Source organism: Solenopsis invicta, chromosome 7 (genome assembly GCF_016802725.1).
Source record: "Solenopsis invicta isolate M01_SB chromosome 7, UNIL_Sinv_3.0, whole genome shotgun sequence".
Taxonomy (NCBI): Eukaryota; Metazoa; Arthropoda; class Insecta; order Hymenoptera; family Formicidae; genus Solenopsis; species Solenopsis invicta.
Window position 1 is genome coordinate 7,232,206 of NC_052670.1, and position 23,324 is coordinate 7,255,529.

At 44.0% G+C, this 23,324-nt stretch overlaps 1 protein-coding gene and 1 long non-coding RNA gene across 2 annotated transcripts in view; one reads left to right on the forward strand and one right to left on the reverse strand.

The window, feature by feature from the left end:
• The window catches only part of LOC105205406 (E3 ubiquitin-protein ligase MIB1), a 380,051-nt gene that overhangs the window by 86,290 nt on the left and 270,437 nt on the right, over nt 1–23,324 (forward strand). The window lies entirely within an intron of this gene.
• LOC120358321 lies at nt 3,537–22,345 on the reverse strand. The gene is made up of 2 exons (XR_005575285.1): nt 21,078–22,345; nt 3,537–4,468 (listed from the first exon to the last, which is right to left on the reverse strand). It is a non-coding gene; the product is annotated as an uncharacterized LOC120358321 (long non-coding RNA).

Here is a 23,324-nt window from a genome sequence, read left to right on the forward strand (position 1 = left end):
AGGTGTGCAAAGCGTCAAGGCGCCGGTGAATTATGGGCATAATAACGCCGTGCCACCGGGGCGGCGGCGGCGGCGACGGGACGCGAGAGAGGGAATAAGTGTTGTGCCGAGCGCCCTGGAACGGCATATATCAAGTCGAGGATCGGGCCAGTTAGCGGCTCCGCCGTGGTTGTACATCACTTTGGGTACAATAAGCAAACGCGGATTTGATGTCCTTCGCCGGCATATCTGGAATTGCGATTTGCCGGCGATGCCGTGAATGCCCGTTCGTGTCCGGTTGAATTTGCAGTATCAAGAGCCGGACGAAAACAATAGTGCATCTGGGGCAATTCGTAATTGCGCGCGATATCTTTGCTAGCTTGTTCACTGCTGCTGCTGCTGCTGCTGCTGCTGCTGCTGCTGCTGCTGCTGCTGCTGCTGCTGCTGCTGCTGCTGCTGGGACGCATGACCGCGCGTGCATCGATCGACTCGATTAATTTCCGTTCCCCGTGATAACGACCGTATCGGCTTTGCCACGAAGATTTCTAAATTAATCGGTGTTTCTTCTCAGCTTTTCGATTTATGTCCCTGGCTGTGCCAGGAGAAGGCGAATCTCCCACGAGCTAAGAAAGCCCCGGACTCGGAGGTTTCTCGCCGCGCTGCACCGCCGCGGCGAGAGATGGAGGGGATTGTAATAGCGGTATAATGAGTTTTCTTCCGCGGCATTGTTTTGCCGCGAGTAATTCTGTGCTGCCAAGCCCCCGGTGTGGGATTCGCGTTTGCGTATCGCGCATTACGCGGGAGGGCGCGGCAAGACGAAGGACCAAAAACGTGGAATTGCCGCTGGACTGGGGTAGGTCGCAACGCGCGGTGTAGCGCCGTGCAACAGCGCACGTCGCCACGAGTTATACCTAATGAGTAATGCAGGTAATCACCATTATTTTTAAATCTCATTAACGCCTCCCAGTGTACATTATTCTCCACGGCTGAACAAACACACATGGGGCCAGTTTGTCCCGCGCGTTTCCCCTCTCGACGTCGTCCCTTTTCCACCGGCGCAACCATTTTCACCTCCGCGCCTCATCCCCAGGCTCGAAATTTCATTATTTAATACAATTGCAACGATATTAAACGCATAAATCGTGATAATGAGCAACCGGTGTTTCGCCAATAAAGGCCACGGTGCGCTGATTGGTAATTCTCGTATTACCGCGGCGAAATCGAATACCGAAACTCGAGATGCCCATTCGTTTCTCCGATCTTCGATTGCAGAACTCGATAGTTTGAAGATGCAGTTTGAGCTTTGGAAAGTCGTATAAATGATAAGACAAAGTTTATACATTTCATAAAAGATAGTTTTCGTTTTGCGATCTGTTCCGTTGCGCTTATCGAATCGATTCAGTAAATGTTATCACGTTTGATCTGGTACATATATTATAATAACGATTTTGTTGAAATATTTGTTATTCTGTATTGAATGAAAAGCTTTTAAAATATTGTAAATATATACGATCTATAATGATCTTTTTTAAAATTACCCCAACACTGAGAAAAAAAGGTTTGTTGAAAAACTAAAAATATTTAGTCCGATACGTTCAACTAAATACTAAGTTGGTTTAGTTAATTCTTGATTTAAAAATGTTGATGATTGATATGAATGAACTATATCTTTTTTTGTATGACTAAATGGCAGTTGAATCAACTCAGTGTTTAGTTGAACTAAACTATCGGATTAAATAGTTTTTCAACAAATGTTTTTTTTTCTCATTGAAGTAACTGTTTATACAAAAAATAGTTTTCTTCGCAGATATGGTTACATTAGAATTATTATTTAACGTATTATTTAACAGACTGCTGATACGTTAACGATGTTTTAATAAAATGCTCATTTGCCATGGTGCATTATACACGCTAATACTGACCGTGTCCATCGTTACGGGCTTCCGGTTTCGAGCGCGCGCGGATTTGCTAGGTGACCAAGCAGCCGAGCATCCAAGTAACAAGGATCAGCGTAAATGTGCGAGATCGCGTCAGAGCTTTATCCGGTTAATTAACTGCCGGGAATTGCTGGTTTCTACGATACGCATGAATTTACAGCCAATTTCCAGCAATATTCTCAATTAGGATAGGGACGCCCGAGCGTAAATTGTTACGGGACCTGCACTGACTCGATCAGCGATTGATGGTCGAAAATAGCCATCTCGCCTATGCAACCAGTGCACTCCCAATTTGCATGCATTTCTTGTCCATACTCGTATTGCGTATCTATTCTTATATTAGGATGTTTCCCGAGATTCTAACATCTTAATAATTAAATTCCTAACGAATTAAATATTTTTATAATTTTCTATTCCAAAAATATAGGATTTTTTTCTGAGATTCCGATCATTATAACGAATCGTTATGGCGAATCCAATCTTTTCTTACACTGGATTTTTTTATACTTTGTATAAATTTTTTTAGAAAATCAAGAATGTGACGATCAGTCTAATAGACATTATTTGCTTGTCGAACTTATCTCGCGATCAGATTCTTTGAATTTCATCAGCCGTGCGAAAAATCGCAGCATAGATAGCGATGATCGATAGGAAGATCTTGCGTTTTGGAACGGTTCGGAGTTATCGGTTGTCGCGGAAAACTTTTGGTTGCCGTTGACGGCCGGGATAATATACGGAAGCGCGACAAATACTAAAAATTGCAGCTCGCTAAAAAGCTTTAAGTGAAAAGTTCCCAAGCACTGTGACCGTCGTTGTCGTCGACGTCAGCATCACCGTCGCGAAATGGCCCGACGACACCCCCACCACGTTTACGAGGAAGACCGTCGCCCCTCCGTTACACTGAGGGTGAGGCTATCCTGCTGCTGAATGGGGAACGCCGGGTGGTCCAGGGATAAATATAAACAACTCCACTTTGGAGACCAACCGCGTCGTACGACATAATTTAATACACACCGAGAAGTTTCGCGCTCAGACTTCTCTCTCTCTCTCTCTCTCTCTCTCTCTCTCTCTCTCTCTCTCCCTCTCTCTCTCTCCCTCTCTCCTTCGATGGTGGAGATTTGTATTTAGGTTAGTATCCATCCGGGAAACTTGGTTGTGGACGAGTTCAAGCCACTCTCACCTCGTTTCTTACTCTCGTTGATTGCAGCGATGAATCCACGGCTAAAGTTATTCCCGGCGAATTTCTTTATGCTATTGTCTGCCAAATCGTCTTTTTGTTTCTTTGTGAATTGAAATTATTGACAATCGGTGTATATACTTTTATTATTCCCTTTGGACGTTACCTGCAGCCTAAATTCAATAATTGAATTTATATATTGTATAAATTAAAATTTGAAAATTCAAATTCAGCAAAAAGTCGATGTACATTTTTAATAAGATGTACTTAATAATTCGCCCAAAATTATTAGCATTATTCTGTACTTTTAAAAAGCATTTATGTAGTCGTTAATTAATGAAAATTGATACCAATGTACTTAATAAAAATGTACTAGGTATTCCGGAATTATCAAGCACAAAGGATTATTAACGTCTCTGTTCAGAATATCGATTTTATTTTTATACAGTTTTTCCATATTCGTTATTTTAACGTGTCTTAGATTTTACTTAGAAATGTTTCACAAATTTATTAACAATTATTGTTAATATCATGCACCATAATCGGTCTGTGAGCAAAAAATTTATGCTGCCCGATCATTCTACTGATAACGTGATTTAGCAATAGATAGTAATTTAACATAATAAACGGTATAAAGCCGCTGGGCGTGCAATAACAATTACAACGGCGATACACCGGCGCGGCAGTTTTGGTTCGGAACTCCGAACCGTAAGCTCGTTGAAAACTGCCGCGGCATGGCTCGTGATCGGTAATGCATATTATACCGCGTGCATTTACATACATATGTAAATATGTACACGCACGTACAACGCGTACGTATGACTTTGCAGGCGTCTATTATGCAAATACATATGCATGAATACGACGCATGCGAAATGCACTGTCTCGCGTGCTCGCGAGAAAACGTATGGACCCGCTGTTCGCCGCTGTTCGCCGCTGTTCGCCGCTGGTATCCGCTATTAGTGATAACCCGTACGCCTTCGAAATTCATTGAGCTCGCGGGATGATCTCGTTTCTCTCATTCGCGGTCGATCCTCGCCCGGAGAGATCGACTGCATCCCAAATGCGATTGGTTCATCAAATTTATGCCATCCGTGTCTTGGCCCATTATTAACTTTGTTTTAAAAATCGCGCGGACCCTACGCTCGGAGAGCGTCGGTGATGGTTAACGATTCTCTCGGTCGATCGTGGTGGCGCTTAAAAAAAAAGCTTCAAATTAATGGCTCTACGTGCTTAAACGCCAGTAAAGAAAAATGACGGTGCGTCCTCTTTCCCTCTTCCGCCTTCCCTCTTCTCGTCGTCGCTTCTTTTCGTCTCGTCCACATTTGCTCGTTATGCTCGTCGGTCCGTGGCATCAGGACCACGAGCAGGTCCTCTAAAAAAAAAAAAAAAAAAAAAAAAATGAGCGACGAGGAAAAAGTAATAAGAATTAGGCCTCGCTGCCGTCGCTGTCTATCTCGTTATTTTACCGAGTTTTGTCGACGAGACGAAAGATAATAGGACAAGGCATGAAAACACGGAGTCCTGAACGTTATACGCAATTACAAAATAAATGGGTAGGTATATGACAAAATGGAAGCCGGATATGATCCGCGTTGCAAGGAAAAGCCGGAATCGCTTTCTCCGCGTATTAGAGAACAGAAAGAAGTTTAGTCACTTCAAGAAGCGGAAAATCGTCCGAGAGAACTCTACTTACGTATGCCAAGTTTAAATTGTGGCAGTTTCTTTTATCGTCCTCGTAACCGTTAAAGGAGTGGCGGTTTCGCGCGAGGGTGACGCTTTTTCACTTTTCTTCTCTCCGCCTTCTTGTTTCTCGCGTTCCGCAAGGTTCCTTTGCCGAATAGTGGTCCGTTAAAGGAGGACGATCCGAGACAGAATCTGTATTCCCGTGAATCTTTATTTCGCTGCGTACAGACGTTTTTGGAGTACAAAAAGCGGGCCGATACCAGGAAAAGGTACAACAGAACTAGAAATCGTATGGCGAGGAAATTCGATAAAATACAGTGCTATAGATCTTGAAGAGCAACTGCTAAATGCGTATTGAAAATGCTGCTCTTAAAAAATATATAAGATCGACTATTATCGCGATCGATTGTTCGCCAAATCGTCAAGCGATGCTGCATTTGCTCTATCTCTTGTACCTCTTTATCCCTCGTGCCTTCGAGAACTGCGAGTTTCCATCTAGTTTAGTAGAAAGGAAGAATAACAACTCTGGAGAGAGAGCTTTACGACGACGCTGACCCGTGCGCGAACAAATGTTCGGTATATTAGTACGACGAAATGAGTTGCGCAAGTGTTTCACCTTAGATCGAGTGCCGTAAAACAAATGGCGAGCTACGGATTGCCGACGCACTTCCGCCCCCTCCCCCTCTGCCTCTGACGACGAATACTTTGCCAACTGCACGCTGAAAAAGTCTCCAAGTGATATTACCCGACGCGAAATAAAGTGTCGGGTGTGTTATGAGCGGCGGTCAAGCAGTCGGAACGAGGTAGCAAGATGACGGAGTATCTTGGCGCTCTTGCTACCAAGAAACATCTTTTTTCATTGCGAACTTTCGCACATGCATATTGTTTCGTTTCATGATTTTAAATATTTTTTTTAGCACTATCTGCAGTTTATGTATAAGAATAAGTTGATGTCAGAATAATACATAGAAAATAATTTTGCTCGTATATTATAAGAAACGCCTATGTGTGTTTCTATGAAAACATCAAGACTTTCACATATATCGAGAAAGAGAGACAGAGAGAGAGAGAGAGCGAGAGTGAGAAATCGTCGCATGTGGGTCGATCGCATGACCACGGGCAATTGCTCTTCCACAATTTGAAGCTTATCGACCTGACACGGGCCAAGCTTCGATGTACAACGACTGCCCCGTTCTCCGTCGGCTAACAAAGGGAATTTTATCTCGTAGCGATTTAATTGCTCGTCGTGGAGTTTCTTTTTCTCTGTTCCAGTTAATTCGAAGTTTACACGGGGGTGGGCAAACGCGGCGAGGAGGCAGAGACGGTGGAAAGGACCTTAAATGCAAGACGAATTTGGGTAGATTTAAATTTAACACGGTTAACGACCTTACGGCGCACTTTGCTACCCCCCAACCTGCTTTACGTTTGGTTATCTTTCTCTCTCTCTCTCTGTCTCTCTTTCTTCTTTTTCTCTCTTTGTCCGTCTCTCTCATTCACATGCAAGTGTACACTTGCGCGCATTGCATTTTCCGGGGGCTCACGCCCCATAGAATTTATACGGTCTTCCGCATCAGCACTTTGGGACATTTTGCAGATTAGGACATTTCGCGAGCGACGTATTCGCCAAGGCGAAACGAAACAGCAGCTACTTTGGATTCATTAAAGAGGGTCTCTCCGTTTCGTGCACAGACGAAGCGACGAACCTCGTCGCGACACCTCAATTTTCCTCGAGCGTAGAGGGGGTTTGTGAGGCGTGGAACGCCGTTCGAATTACCCTCTCCTCGAGTACGTTCGTTCGATTGCTCTTTATCATTAATTATTCCGTCGTTTGTTTTGCGACATTCAATTTTCAGAAAACATTTTCAAACCCCTTTCTGACTGCGCGAGGGTTAAGCAATTCGGAAACGTAAAACACGATCGGCGCGACTCACGTCCTAGGATCGATCGCGGCTCCTGAATCCTTTGCCTCCGACACGTCATTTGATTTAAATGGTCGTTCAAAAATATGGCCGAGCTGTGAAACGTTACAGACGACATAGACGTTGCTCGCGTTCCTACTCACCATTGAACAGGGAATGCCGAGAGAGAGACAGCGAACAAAACGACCGCGATGATAACGAAATTCGGAAGAGAAAAATTGCCCTCGAAAATAAGTGTGTCGTTATAGCGCGAAGGATTTGAGAGAAGTTCTCTTCACAAAAGGAAGGAGCACGGGAGGAAAGGTGGAGTTGCCACGTATCTTTTGTAATTATAATATTTTTCCACGTGCATTCTCCGGAGAGACACCAACATTTTTATGTTTATTATTCTTTATACATTTGCTGCTTAAATCGGGATACATGAATTTCAAAATGCTTGACGCGGCGGGTGGCGTATGACCGACTTGATAGTGGGTTAAAATTTTAATCAAGACTTTTATGTGGCCAACATCGCGGTGGCGCGTAGCGCCTTGACGTCGAAGTCTGAGAGAGACAGAAAACTGATGGCAGAGAGAGAGAGAGAGAGAAAGAGCTGCTTTGCGTTCTACGGCGCTGGTCCGTTAGCTGCTTCTTTTCGTCGTAAAATGCATATTGGATATTTTTACGACGACGACGCGCGCGCGCGGTAGGGAGAACGTGCGAGGGCGATTAGCTGTTTTTAGAGATCTCAACTTCAAGGAGGGTGGATACTCCGCGTTTTTCGGATCAGGCGATTTCAATGTTGGGAAAAAACGATCCTGTTTCTCTAAAGGTTGATCGTAACTTTGAGACTTTAATGAAAAAATACGGGAATAAACTTAATATATATATATATTTTTTTTTTTTTTTTTTTTTTTTTAATTAATGTTATAAGAGACTCTCTCGTTCTCTCTCGTTAAAGAAAGATGAATATTTTATACGAAACTTTATATGAATTTTTTTTATAAAACTGAGTTTTATTAGTAGATTTAATTTAAAATATTTCAGATATTTATCAATTAATTTCCGCTCATCTTTGCTGCAACTATGCATTATTTGAGATTAAATCATAGTTTAAAGAAAAATGAAAATATCAAACGGCGATTTTGCCTGTTATTCAATCGACAAGAACGGGAGAAACAAAGATTACCGGAAAGAATACTTGGCGGAGTCTACGACATTTCGCGATCGACGTCCTCTCGATAGTCTATCTCGGTCACATCTTGCATGATATCGCCATCGCAGCATCGAGTTTGTTTTACACGCCAGCTCGGCAGAACGTGACCACCCTCGAGTTACTAATATCAAAGCCTTTTATATGCGGCGATGAACAAAGGCACCATGCGAGAGAAAAAAACGGCGGGGTACGTGATGACGAGAAGTATCAGGGCTCGAAGGATTAGCGCTTTATTATGAGGTCGGCTTTAAAGTCGAAGTCTCTCAGCCAGTTATCCGGCCAAAGATACATCAAACTCGCTTTCCGGCTATAATTTTTCACGTATAAATACAGGGTATTAATACGTATAATGCCCTCGAGAATCAAGGATTAAAGTTTGATACTTTTGAGCGGTTAACTCGAGTGCTGTTAAATGTATGCTTTACAGCCAAGGAGAAAATATTTTTTCACGCATGCGAAATCGCGAGAATCTAAAACTAGCCTTGCGTTCGCACGGTAGGAAGAGAGCTTGTTTTATTGTGTGAAGAAGTGCATCTATGATCAAGACAAAAAGCGATCTAAGTGTATCGAACATGTTGCCGTGTTGCGAACATGTGTTTTATGATTTCGTAACATCAGTGTTTGCCTACGGCGTATAAAACGGGACCGTATACGCGTGTGTTTTATGAAATTTGCAAGAATATACATTATACGCGACAGAGAAACTCGAAGAGCCGTTCCCTGAGCGTGTGTTGCGAAACTGTAGGGTATTGTACATTCGATACTCTGTATCGTTTAATGAAATTCTATCGACGCGGCGCGCAGAACGTTCGAAAAATATGAGGCACGGCAGGGCGAGAATTTAATATTCCGTAGGCGGTGGCCGGATTTGCAAGTGTTACTACTATCGTAGGATCGGCGCGGCGCGGCGCCGCCGTGCGAGAACGCGCCAACTTTTCGCGCTGATATCGATAGCGAAATGCGACGGCGTGCGGAAATTCGGCACTCGGAAGATGATCCCGGAGAGATTCAAAATATTAGCTCGCGCAAAGTTCGCGTAAAACTCTCGCGAATCACCAGCATCATTTTCCGGCTTGTCGCGTCCAGGCCGCTTCGACTTTGGCTCGTGAAGGAACTTGGAATCGTCGCGCTTTTATTCGGCGGCGAAGGGGAAACCGTGACGAGAATACAGTAGTAGTCCGTCGTTCTTAATTATTCGCGCGAGAAATCATCATCGCGAAATTATTGCCGCGGAACGCAACGTGCCGAGATGACATCGCCGCAGTTACGGTGGCGGATAGATATGCGACGGTGATACGAGTAACACAAGCCGACGCGGAAAGCGTTGTCTTGGCTCGGTGATGCTGTTTCCCTGGTATTATATTCGGCGTTATGCACCAACAATTCGGGCCGCGTTTAATCAACTGAGCATCGCACCCCAATTGTGCAGATGCTGTCGCGCGCTTGCCTGGCGTCGCGTCGCTCGCAAGCACTCGGATTTCGCAGCCAACACGTTTCGTGGATGGATTAAATTTTTTGAGATACGCGTCACCTGCGTTACTTCGCCGACGGAACAGGCATAATTGTATGCACCGACTGTCGAGGTATTAATTATGGCGATGTCACATAATTGCGTTTGTTTTGATATTTACGGTTCCATTTTTCGGTGCTCTCGCTACAGCTGTATTTGAGCTTGTTGGGAGAGAGAGAGAGAGAGAGAGAGAGAGAGAGAGAGAGTGTGTAAAAGAATAGGGAACACATGAAAACTTCTATGCCGGAATTTTTCACAATTAAAATATTTTTATATATTATATTGAACAAAAAAAGGTTCTGAAATTTAAAAATTTATTGTCTATTATTTTTTTTTAATTAATACGTTGATTTTTATTTTATTAGCTAGAACAAGCATATCTGCATTGTTATACATTTTTATCGTGGTGAAAAAGATCGTCGACAATGATTATTCTATAAAGTTGCCGGGATATAACCAGGAATTGATAATGGATTCGTAAATCGAGATAGAATTCAATTTCGTTGCATGCGGAATCCTTTTTTATAACGAGTTGAATCGCTTCGAAGATAAAACTCGATAGACCGTGCCAATACATTCAAAACATCTTGTTCGGATATGTGTTTCTGTACTTCCATTTTTGCATATTTTTTTAATCATCTCGATGTATTACGGCATTTTGAATTCAGCATGAGAAATAAAAGGTACAAATTTTCTATCACAGACGATAAATAAACATCGGGAATTACATAAGATTAAATGCAGTATCAGCTTTAACGATCGAAGAGAACATTTCCTGAGCAATTTTATTTTATTCTTCTTTCTTTTTATTAGTTACTACCTTCCTCATTTCATCTCCGTTTCATTCGAGGGGAGGTCAATATTTTCGAGAATGAGCACGCCGTCAATTCTTAGTGCGAATCACCTTTCCATTCTTCATGATTTGACGAAGATAATGCATTGAATAGATGAAATGGCTGCAGAAATCCATGTACAATCGAAACTTGAGACGAAAAGTCGTATTATTATTTAGTGTTCTTTATGTACCAAGGTCTTTATATTTTTTCTCTGTTCAATAACCCACGCATTTTACCAGTCCTTTACACGCGCGAGTCTTACATTTTCTTTTATACTTGCTGCTATTAGTCACTGCTTGCGCGCACATACACACACACACACACACACATTCTCTCTCTTTTCTCTCTCTCTCTCTCTCTCTCTCTCTTTGTTTTACATACATATTTTGTACATAATCTTTTGTATCTATCTCAACATTTTCGTTTATTCAAAGTTTTTTTTTCTTGTATTCGGATTAGTTTTTTTATAATTTCTGCTATATCTGAGAGAAATTTTATTTACATTTATAATGTTGTAGCTGCCTTTAACAAAAACGTTCTCTTCGTAGTTTTTTGCGAGCAATTTGATTCTACATTATATTTTACATTCTGAATATAATTTATTTAGAGATAGGATTTGTTAATAACTGATATTGTTTTCTCTTTATTCCACAAAGAATAAAAATACTTGTTTTATGATAAATACAACTTAATATTTTTCTTATGTAACGCGTTTTTCTATATTAAAAAAAAATCTTGTAACCTTTAAAACAAAAACTAGTTAGATTGAAGACAATAATTTATTTTCTCATGACGAAGAGTTCAAAGATCAATCATCGAGGAAGACATATAATTTCCATTCGCTGACAGGCACGTTACTTTTAGACAAAGCAATGAATTAGCTGGGTAGTAGAAGAAGAAGAAGAAAAAAAAAAGGGAGAACCGATCTCGCGCAGAAGGAAAGTTCTCATCTATCTTTACCACGAGGACGGCATAATTATAGATTTTTAATCAGCCGATTGAAATGCAAATATCTATCTATATCGGAGCCAACGCTCGCAATGCTAGGATGAAATTGTCGAGGAGAGAAAGAAAGGGGGAGAAAGAGAAACTAGAGAAGGCATGAAATCTGTAATGCCGACATAAACTTTCAGCAGGGGAAGAGAGAGGAACGAAATCAATACTTCAATATCCGCAGTAATAGCAGCCGGAGTTAACAAGGGTCTGATTGAGCCGGAGTTTGCTCGCGAGTTAGCGATGTTTCGAGTCTCACGATCCGAGGAATCGGATTTATACGCCGTTGTACCTGCTCGTTTGTCCCTTGTGGCAATGCCGTATTGCTTCGTCCTCCCTCGGCCGCTCTCGCACTTTTGTCGCACGGCGAAGCGTCGCGTCGAATTTGCGATCGATGAAAGGTGCCGCGATGCCGAGAACCGACTGCTTCTGCATCGATTTATTTGGCACACCTGCAACGCTGTACAACCGTGCGCGCACTTCCAGCTTGAATTTAATGCACGCTCAACACGTCCCGTGTTTGTTTGCAAAACAGTATTTGCGAGCACCACGGATCGCCGGATCGGCGAGTTAATTCGGTCGATAATCCCTGCCCTCGTTTCTTCCGCCAGTAAGGAAAAACAACCAAAGGGACATGGCAAAGTTTCTGATTAATGGAAGGGTCTTTTGTGCTTTTTGCAGTTCGAAGCAAATAAGTGATCCATTGTGAGTAGCTTGCGAGATGGAAGTCGAACCGGGAATACAGACAAAGCAAAAGCTATGGACCGAACGGCTCGTCAGTTCATTATCGTCTTTGTAGCCCACATCCGATAAATCCGGGCGAATAGCGGAACGACTCAGCATCTCCTTCAGCATTGATCCACTCCGCTTTTCGAGTTACAAAAACATTTTTAATATTTGATAGTGGCTAGTATTCTAGCGCTGACCGACACATATCCGGCGAATATCCACCTCTCAAGGTGCTCGCTCGTACAGACGCGGAAATAAATCTTCTTTTCTGCGTGGAGGAGAACGCGACTCCGTGGACTATTTTCAAAGGATAGGAGGGATATTTTTACAGAGCTTCTTTGTGCCGCAAGATATAATTTCCCCGGTTATCTTGTTGTAAGAAGCTATCTTTCCGTAAAGTAGTATATACCACTAGTGTACTTTGGACATACCTGGGATCTTTTCAAAAGCCAAGTTTACTATTGAACCGTATACTTCTCTTACTGCGGACAGTACCTTTTCCGAATTTGTCATCCTTTGTCGCGGCAAATAATAATTTGGACACTCGCTATTTTTATCAGACGGAGCAGCTAGCCCCGACTCCATTTCGCTTAATTATTCGCTGCGCTATATACATGTACGTTACGCGGAACTTAATGCGAGATGACGGGGTGGCGGCGCGGCGCGGCGGGCGGTCGCTTCTTTTCGTTGTTTTCGGATGGGTGATCCGGCGTAACTATGCCCTATTCGTTATGCGTCGCCGTAAGTTTCTCCTGCCGGACAGCGGCGCTTAATCGCGCGCAAAACGCTCTCGCATGCCAGAGAATAAACGACGCGAGACCTCGGGTTTACGAGCGTCGGCAATAAAATCCGCCGCCGCCGCGCCGGGAGGTAGAAAAATCGAGCGCAAACTAAGGTCATCGTCTCTCATGCGCTGCTGCTTATTTGCATACCTGTTTACGGACTCGCTATGTGCAAACACATGGCGCAATGTGACGCGTGACGGCTCAATTATCCTGAAATTACCCCAGATTTTGCGCGCGAGTCTCGCGGCGACGCGAAGCGAAGGGGTGCGCGTGCGCTAATTGTAGTAACGTGAGTCGACGAGTATTTCAACGGCCGATGTCTATAATAGATAGCGAAAATTACGAGGATTGAGAATTGATAAGGGGGAAATTTCTTGTAATGAAACCGATGCAGCATATAATCAAGTAGCAATCAAAAGGTCTCATTTATTAAACACGGTCGTCTTAATAAAATATGCAAGAAATTTTATGTTAGATAATTATATTTTTTTATGTTAGACATTTTGCATTACGCAATAAAAAAGAAATGTATTCTACGACCACGTACGTTTGATTTGCAACTGCGTGTAATGATTGTATAGAAAAATAATGAACGGAGTGAGATTCGTCGGCAACTGCATCGTAGCGCGATGTCAACTTTAGAAAAAGAATTCGCGTTATTGTTGGTCTACGTTCAGCTACAACTCAGCTCATTCCTTCTTAAGTACTTTTTACATTTGTCCGGCCAATGCGGTCAATATTGCAGATCTGAACTGGCGATTCTACCCCGCGGCTTCGCGATCGCTCGAAGATAATAGGATTGCCGGCACACTTCCGTGAGCTTAGAATCCTGCGACCCCGAAGAATTTCCTCTCGAATCCACCCCGATCGTATTAATACAAATGCGCAAGTTGGTGCGAGAGAGATCGTTGGAACGTACAGAAAAGGTGCACCAGAGGATAAACGCGCTAGAGTCTGAGGAAATTGCATTCCCCGCATCAATCTCTGTCGTGAGGGGGGCCAGGAAAGGCGGCGGGGAAGGGACAGGGTAGTTGCTCGTGAAACGACGACCCGGGGACGAAGACGGGGAAAGGGCCTTTGGAATTTTTCAATATACCTATGCCGCAGCGCATTGCCCCCCCTCTCTCTCTCTTTCTCTCTTCTATATATATATGTATATATATATATATCTCTCTCTCTTGCTCTCTTTCTCTTGTATTGTTTCACATAATTACGGGTACAAGAAAAAGTAGCAGCCATAGCACGTTTCGGAATCATCGGCAAGATTTCGTTTTTCTGGATCGATGACTGCACACTCGATTCCGCGTGCCTGCCGCTCGTTCAAAGAGACGGTGCGAAAAGTTTCGAATTTACCCATACTTTGCTACCTTACAGTGCAACCGATATCTCCCCCTCCCCCCCCTCTCTTTCTCTCTCTCTTAACTTATCTATCTTTTTCGAAATACCCGTTTGTCAATTCGGGAAAAAATGTGAGGCCAACGGAGATTGGACGTGACGAAGTCGCGCGACTATATCAAACGCAATGCGTCAAAATGTCGTGACGCGCGGAGCGACAGCGAAATGTAAAATCGAAATGAATACCGAATATGAATCCGGAGTGTTCCGTTAATTAACAGTCTTTGAGCAATGGAATTACTATTGATGAGCTCTCGAATCACGTGATGGAAGCGTGCGCCGATGCGATCTCGTAGTCTCGACTAATATAGATCGACGAGCACGTCTCTTACAATATACCCCTGCGGAATACACTTCGACGGAATAACGATTGATTCATAGTTTTATTTACACGGGCAGGCTTTCGATATTACAGACAAATTCCTGATGAATTTTTGTTAAAAAAAGTCTTCCTATGAAGAAATACATTATAACAAATATTTGTAAAAAGTAATATACCTACGGTTTTCTATAATATTCCGTTCAACATCGTTTTATCCGCAAAAAAATAAAAGAAAACAACCGATGGGTTTCTCGGTCACGAAGGATTGGGAACGGTGCAGAAATTAAAAAGATACGAAAGCGTGAATAGGCAAACGCGCGACGACAGGTCACGACGACGGGACTCGAAGAAACGAGCGGAATAGCTGCAATATGCGCGGCCGGAGGGTGCACTGGAGTTCAATATCGGCACATACACATGCGCACGAGTGCGTCACGCACGCGATATCACGACATCGAAGTGAGTGCGAACAGAAGGCGAGCCTCGGCTCGGTTGCTTTTATTGTAATATGTGTCGCGACGATTATTGAAAAACGCGAGGGAAAGTGTTTTCTCGCGGCGAGGGAACGCGCCGCGCCGTCGCGCTGTTCTCCAATCGCGACCATTCTGACCGAGAAGTTATTGGCTGTGTTTCTTCTTAACGCCGTCCAATATCAAAGTTAATATTGCCACCAACAACTCCTTGAACCCCACAGCCATCGCTGCCCGCCACCGCCGTCGCACCCTTCTCGGACTGCGTGATTAGGCGAGGTCCGCTCTCGAGTTTTCCGTTCCCAAAGCTTCAGCCCCAGGGGTAAAACTTCCGCGACTCCGTGATGTGTTACTATAACCCCCGATGTGGCTGCGGGAGGTCGGGGCGAGCTTTATCGGATATATTGGGAAATCTTCATCAGCCGTGTGGGAGCTTAAGAGTCTCGTGGCTTCGAGGGTCGACTTCGTAACTGCCGCCGGTATTACGTGCGATATAAGTTACCGATTTTGTGTGTTTCGTAATTCAGAGACGGTTTCGTGTGAGAAACAGAGAGATGTGTTGTTACATTATTTTTTCTTTTTTTTTTTAAAAAATACTTTATTTAATTCATAATTGATGGACGACCCTGATTTGTATAATAATTACAATCGAGAGAAAGCGGAATCTTTGTGCTCAATAGTATTTCTTTTGTGATTTTATACACATTTTCTAATTCTTTAAACCAGGTATCGCTATTTTCGGTCTTGAAATCCGCTCTCGCGGTTTCTTTTCAATTTAAGAACTGCATTTTAAAAACTAGAAAATCTATATAAAATCACGTAAGAAATATTATTGAGCACTAAGATTCTATGAACGTTCTGACCCTCTGGTCTCATTTAATACTACACTAATTGATAATTAAAATGCAATATTGTATACAGCTTGCAAATTGTATTTATCTATTCCATTGGGACCACAAGAAATGAATAATGCACCTATCGAGAATTAATACCTAATATAGTCGCGAATAATACTCGAGGGATAAATATTCGTCTTCTTGTGAATATCCATCATATCGTTCCATGAGAATTCTCATTCGTATTATCATTTATCAGTCCCACAAATAACTGTCGGTCCAAACTGACGGAAACTCCTTGGAGCGAAAAAAGGTTGACGTATCGCCATTCGTTGACGCGTACCGGTTCGCGTTTCGCATGCGGTAGTTCCGATAACACCTCTAACGACACTTACAATTTCGGCAAAACAATCCTCGGGGAACGAGGGAGAACGCGAGGCGTTCTCCGCGGTTATAATGAGGAGCCATAAGCACGTAGCGCGGCGTGAGGCCGCACATACTCCCGCCGTCGCCGCAGAGGGGCCTTATGTTACGACTTACGTTAGGTACGTGCTTACAGTTTACCATTACGATCACGCGGCGGCTTAAGACGCGGTGGCTAAGCTAAGCACGACGGCACCCAGCACGTTTATCAACAAACAGTTCTTGCAACAGCCTGTTCCTAATAATCTCCCTAATTTATCAACCCTCCTGCGAAACGTGGGACAACTTTCGCTCGGAAATTTCTGGCGCTACGTGTTCCGATAAGTTATGCGCGCGTGCAACGGGACCGAGCGTGCCGTCCGTAAATCACAGCGTTGCGTTCCTCACATTAAGATGCAATTCGACTTGCGAGCGCAATCGCGCCGTGCGCGTTTTGCGCTCGCGTGAAAAAAAGATATTCTTGTTCCGCTACGCGTTTATTCGATTCACCTGATCGTCTGCTGCACCTCGTAACTAATTGATCCAATCTCTATAATACAAAATACCGTTCGACAATATCGTTTCGACGACGAAAGAATGATATTTCGTTGGTGCGAAGCTCGAGAAGCGACTAACAACGCAGATTTCCTACGCACTAATTCGTTCCATCGATCTTTCTCGTAGTTTTTATCTTAGAGGCGCGCGATATACCGCCAGCTCATCAGAAACTCGTGATCATCGTCATCGTTCTTCGCTCGGTGGAGTCTCGGACGAATAGCGAGAAAATGTTAAAATGAGAAAAGAGTCGGTGTCGCCTAGACCGAAGAAGGAACGGAGAAGTCTGAGAGAAGACTTTATCTAAACACGGCGGGGTGTCGCGTGATGGATCACTGCTAGCGAGCGGCTAGGCGGATTCAGCGGAGACCGCGCCGCGATCCTTCTCTACGAAGATCACTCGAATGCACTTCGGAGAGTTATCTAGCCGTGATAGCGATAACAACTTGCTATAAGCGTACGAGCCTCGCTTCTTCGTCATTCTATGCGGCGCGCACGCTTGCCTGCGGGAACTTTTCGCAGTAAAACTTGGATGTAGTCCCTGTAGGCGTCTAGTTTCCAACGAGGATTTCTCTTATGTCGACTTTTGGAGCTCGTTACGCGGCGAAGTAATGAGTAGACGTTTCAACTCGCCGTAAAGGATGATTCGCGCTTTCTTAAGCTAGTTTCTTGGCTCTCTCTTTCTCTTTCTCCTTTTATCTTCCTTTTTCTCCCCTCATATCTTGCTAAAATAATTTTACCGATTATATCTGTACAATCGCTGTGGAGCAGCATTCGGGTGAGCGTGGATTCAATTCTTTTGGAATGAAGAACTTGGTTAAAAAGAATGTATGCCTACTTTATTACAAGTCCGTTTGGAAATTGAAAAAGTTCTCGATATAGCGGCATATATAGACAATGTACTCGTTGCTGCAGCTCGCAAAGTTTAAATTGGTTACACCTCCGACTTCGGAGAGAGAGATTCGTTCGACGAGTTGATAGTCCCAAATGAAACGTACAATGAGATAAGCCCCGCGCGCACGTTACCAACAATAAGACAATAGATGAGGCCAGTCGAGAAAGAAAGTATTGTATTTGGGAGAACAATAGATTTCAAGATTTCCGTAGTGCACGGCGTTAACGTCCGCTTCGACTCCGTTGAACGATCGAATTCTCTAAGGAATGCGAAAGTAAATTCCATTTCCATGATCCGGCATAATTGGATTAAATTTCTCAGTGACGGTCGTTTCCTTCTTGTGTTATAACAAGTTATACATTTGCATTTAAGTTCCCTCCTCGCGCCAAGTATGTCAGGTTTCTCGTTGGGAACCGTTTAAAGACCATTTAAAAACTATGCGTCTCACAACATAATGAAACGGGAAATGCTTATCTTTGAATGCGACTCATTCACCTGTTAAAAGCAAATATTATTCGGCCCGCGAAAGCTTCCTTTTCTCGCGCGGTTGCTTTTGATCAATTCATTTGATTGCCAGGATACACGCGCTGCTTTGATACTAAGGTTTGATGACTTATTCATCGTGCGCTTTTTGCTGAGTTTATATCCTCTTTAACGACTAAGTGCACAAAGCGAAAGGAAATGGTAGAAAATCCGAGACTTGGCCACAGTCACTCGATACAAGCTACTTTCCCTTAATTTTCGACTTCGTCCTTTTGTTTACTAACAGTAATTTTAAAATAATTTACGAAATAAGTTATGAAATTTTTTTTCAGAGGCTTTGCAAAGTTTCCAGTATGCTGCATTTAGCATTTTGAAACGTACTTCATATTTCAAACTTTTTATAAAGAGATTAACACACAATTTAAAATATTTTGTAAAATATTTTCTGCGACGGTATGACAAATACAATATGAAATAATTAATTTCTTAAATGCTCTTAAAATACCGAAAAGTTGCCGAATACGTTTGGTTATGAATATTTATTGGGTGAATATTTATTGGGAGTTGCACGCGGAATGGCAATATTGTTTCCACGTAGAATAAATAAAACGGAGCGAAAGAAAATGCGCTCGCACACACGAATACATATTTCGGCGATTTCACGTAAGAACGTTACCGAATCGACGGAGTCGGACCATTTATTTAAAACCTATTCCGAGGATAGTACGTAAGCGAAGGGGGACCGCTGCTGGACCATTTCGGACTGACGTACGAGTATTACTCTGCGGCATAATTGCGCCGTAACTCAGTCGACGCCTCCCAGCGACTGTTCTAATAACGACGATACCGTAGGACGGGCTAGCCAAGGGAATTTTTAACTGCGGTGAATTTGGTTAGTACGCGATGTACGATCTCTTGGTTGGTTCCACCACGCAGGCGACGCAACCCTCCCGATTCTCCCGCGTCCCCCGTTCTATCTTTTTGACGGAAAAAAAAACCCTAGAAAGTTTCGGGAAAGCGTCTCTTCCCTAATGGAAAGCAGAATGGTCCAAGTTCCGACTTTCCCGTAGAAATTATTACCACGCCAAGTTCGTGGCCGCTCCTTTGCCGTTGCGGAGGACACCGAGATGTGGTCGGGTAACGGGGACGGAAGAGATGGCCCGGGCTGGAAGGCCGACCTGGGGAAAATAACGGCGACAAAAAGCCGATCGCTCTCGCGGACTATGCATTTCCTCTGCTTCCGCCAGTGCCTGTCTAACGTAGTGATTTATTGAGAGAAAGAGAGAGAGAGAGAGAGAGAGAGAGGAAGAAAGAGAGAGTTGACGATTGGATATCGATTATTGTAATTCTCATATATCCGAATGGGAAGCGACGCTTATGCACAAACGCGTCGAAATGATTCTTAATTTAAGACACATTTTTATATTACTCCGGAATGAAATGCCGTAGGTCGAGAGATTTGTTAAATGTGCTCTCTATCGAGTCACGGTCGCGAAATAAATGGACCGAGAGGATCGCAGAATTTTCTTCTTCCGCGCATTCCGCCGAGTTCTAGTAATTCGGGAATTTTCGGAAAACATCTGTCGATGCCATCGATCAAGGCTCGCTCGCTCGTGTAACTGGGTCAACGGGTCTTTCTCTCTCTTTCTCTCTCTCCTGGTTTCACGATTTCAGTTGCGTTTCAGAAGATTCTCGAAAGTCGTTACGCAAACAGCGCGAAAGAAGCTTGAAGAAGAACCTTCTTTTCCTTGTGCAGAAATTCGCGAAGATTTGATGGATCTTTAAGTTTAATCAATATCGTGAATCTGTATAGAAATACATTTTATTGTCAGTAAAAAGTATAGAAGAGAAACGAATTTATCGACGTCGTATTTTTACTCTGTTTATTGTTCTTAGAATTACATAATAGAGAATTTTTATGTATCACATAATTACATTTAACTTGAGTTTGCACAATAGTGTTGCCAAAGGAAACTGCAATTTAAAAATCTGCCATTTGTAAAAGCCTCATGATTTCGACGATGATATAATCGCCATCGACATTCAACTTGGTCCGCGACAGCCTTCGAGGTACATTAATCTCCGCGGCTGCGATAGAGAGAAGAGGGGCGGCAGAGAGAAAAAAGGAAGCGTATCAACGTGCGAGGAATGAAGCTCGCGAGGAGGACTGATCGATAAGATGAAGAAAGGAGGAAAAGAGGGGGAGAGAGAAAAAGAGAGAAACAGCTGCAACGGTAGCGGCAGTAAGGAAAACTTTTGCTCGACGCGGATGCAGGGCGTCGCAAAAAGAGACGTCACGTACGCGGCACCTGACTACCGCGCCAGGACGCATCCGGCACTATCGTCGTCGTCGTCATCGTCGTCTCTCCTCCAAGGAGTCGTTTCCACCCCATCGAGATCACGAGGAAAGTACCGTTGCTAGCCGGCTAATTCCGAGCCTCGTCCTCCCCAAGTCCGTTCCCCGTCCTCCGTCCGTTTCCGCCGTTCGTTCGTAAAGTATCCTGCTACGTGACGTCGCGTCGCGTACAGTTAGCGGCAGAAACGAGCGGCGCCGTTCCGATGCTTCGACGAGCTGTCCTCTGCGTCGCTGGTCGCGTCGGCGAAACAAACTGCCAAGAAGAATGCACGGGGACAAAAGCGTAACGAGGACGATCCCGCGCGACGTACTTCGCCTCGAGGCGACGGACAGGCGAAATAACCCTGCGTCGTCCTTTGCGCGTCCTGATAAAGGGCTGAGAAGACACATTGGGAACGCCGGTGTTTTTCTAATCAAACGGAGAAGACGGAGATGGCACGTTATTTATTCATTTTATTCGCACATTTTGCGGAGTGTTTCTTTTTAATTTAAAGAGAATAGCCTCCTTTGTTACAATATCCACGGATCAAGAGGAGCGAACTCTCGCCGAAATGAAACGACGCATGATTTACGTATTACACGAGTTCTTGAAACGAGAATATGAAATGTAATCTTACCGGGACCGGGGGATTCCTCGCCGCGGTTTTGCCATCGGTTGAATGAATGCTGATTAGACTGCCAGACGCTTGCACTTGCCCTAAATAAAGTTCGTTATCGTGCCGGTTCTTTAATATGAATGTCGATGAAAACGTAGAGAGAGAAAGAGAAAGAGAAAGAGCGTACCTTGCGCGCCCTTCTTCTTGCAACTCGTCTCCGACTGTAATGATGTTACCGGAGTTCAGAGACAGAGTTTATTCTCGCCGCGCCGCCGTCACCGTCGCCGCCGCCACCGCCGCTGTCGGAGGAGTACGTGGCAGTCGACGGAGGTAAGGTAGGTGTAGGTATCTCCTTCCTGGAGCGTCTCCCGGTGTTTTATAAGCCTGATGAATGTGGATTAGACTTCTCGGGCGTTCCCATCCTCTTCAGCGCCGCTCGTTTTGTCCCTGCACGTCTGGTTTTCTTCTTTATCATCGTCTTCGCCTCTTCTCTCGCTCTTCGGCTTCTCCGTCTGCGTCTTCCTCCCCCTCCCCTGTTCTTCCTCGTCTTCTTCTTACCAGCACGGAACTCCTTCAAGATTATGCAGATCCGACATCCTTGCCACTATTTTCTTGCACCAACGCGACGAGAAGCTAATTTTTGTACTAACCGCTCGGCACCGAAGATAAATGTTGGCTGGCGGTACTTCATTCTAAGGGAAAAACGATCGATCGCCGCCCCGTCGTATACGAATATTTAGGTATTGAACGACTATCGAGAACGCTTTTACCCGGGTTCCACGATCGTCCAGCAGATTTATGCACGTCCACGGGATAAAACCTTGGTTTTACGCGCCGCGCTCGCGTCTTTATACCGGCACAACGAAACGATAATTTTCTAGAAAAGAAAACACGAGAGAATAAAAGATACAAAGATATCCCTGGGACACTGTGTGTATCGAGCGGCAAATAACACGGCCCGGAAATCGATAATCCACGGACAACATAGCCGGTACTCGCCCCACTGCGGAAATCCCTTGAAAATTCCGTTCGCTATAATCCGGAACAATTGGCGGAAAATGCTTGGGAAAATCAATTTACGGTTATAAACCGTTCGACAAAATCCGGGATAAATGCGCACGATAAAGCCGTACGGAACGATCTTCCACATACCATTGACGATCGCGACGTAATTAGCGACGCGACCGACGATTCTCCCCGACGAGTCTTTTCATCATCTCCTCGCTCGCTCGCTCGCTCGCCATTCTCTGTCCAGCCTTCCATTCCCTCGCGGCAACCGTTCACTCTCTAATCTTTTCAGGAAATAACGAGGGGCCCGGCTATCCGGCCGGATGAAAAATGCTCCTTGAAACACGAAGTGGGCGACACCGGCAGATGCCGGTTAGAACGACTCTCGAGGCAGAAGACAGATGTCAAGCCGTTACGTGAGGTCCCGCTAACTACGTAATTACATCATTCCCAGCTCGCCGGACCGCTGTCTCTTTCGCATCTCGACTATCTCTTTCTCTCTGTCTCTCTTTCCCTCTCGGCTCCTGTCCTCCACGCGCGTGTCTCGTGTCCGTCCGAGAAACGCTAAAATTACCAAATATTCAGGGCAGAATTGCTGACGCGTGTGCTCTCCGACTGCCGACGACTCTCGCTCCACTCTCTCCGGGGCGACTTGCCGCCGTTGTCGCGGACACGCCGCCTATGCGAGAGATTAAATGAAAATTTCGTTCGCGGAAGGAAATCGTCCCTCTCTCGGATTCGGACGAATCTCAGATACGCGGTGAAATATGGTGGAGACACATATTTCGTTTGATATGTTTACTCGGAGTTATAAATTGACAACGATATTTCTCGCTACCTCGAGTCATTTGATTTTTGGACTCGAATACCGTTCGACTAAATTCTATTTTATTTATGTACTTGCGAAAATTTATTTATTTTTTTTTTATTTTTTTTTTTAGATTTATTTGTATTATTTCAACACATTTTTTTTTTTTAATATCACTGCTATTTTATCTGTGATATGTTTCTCATCGTGAAATAAAGTATTATAAAGTTTTTTTTTATGCGCGACGAGCTTCTAATTACTTTGAGAAGAATTTTGCAACAATTACGCTTTGGCCTGGCAGAGACAACGGTTATACGATCAAACAATTAAGTATGGTTACTTGCCGACGACTCATGCATACATGCATGAAGTGGCTAAGTGCTGGTCGTGTAATCATTAGCATAATGATTAGCATAATTAATGCCGTCGGGGGTTAGTTTACCGCGTTATCG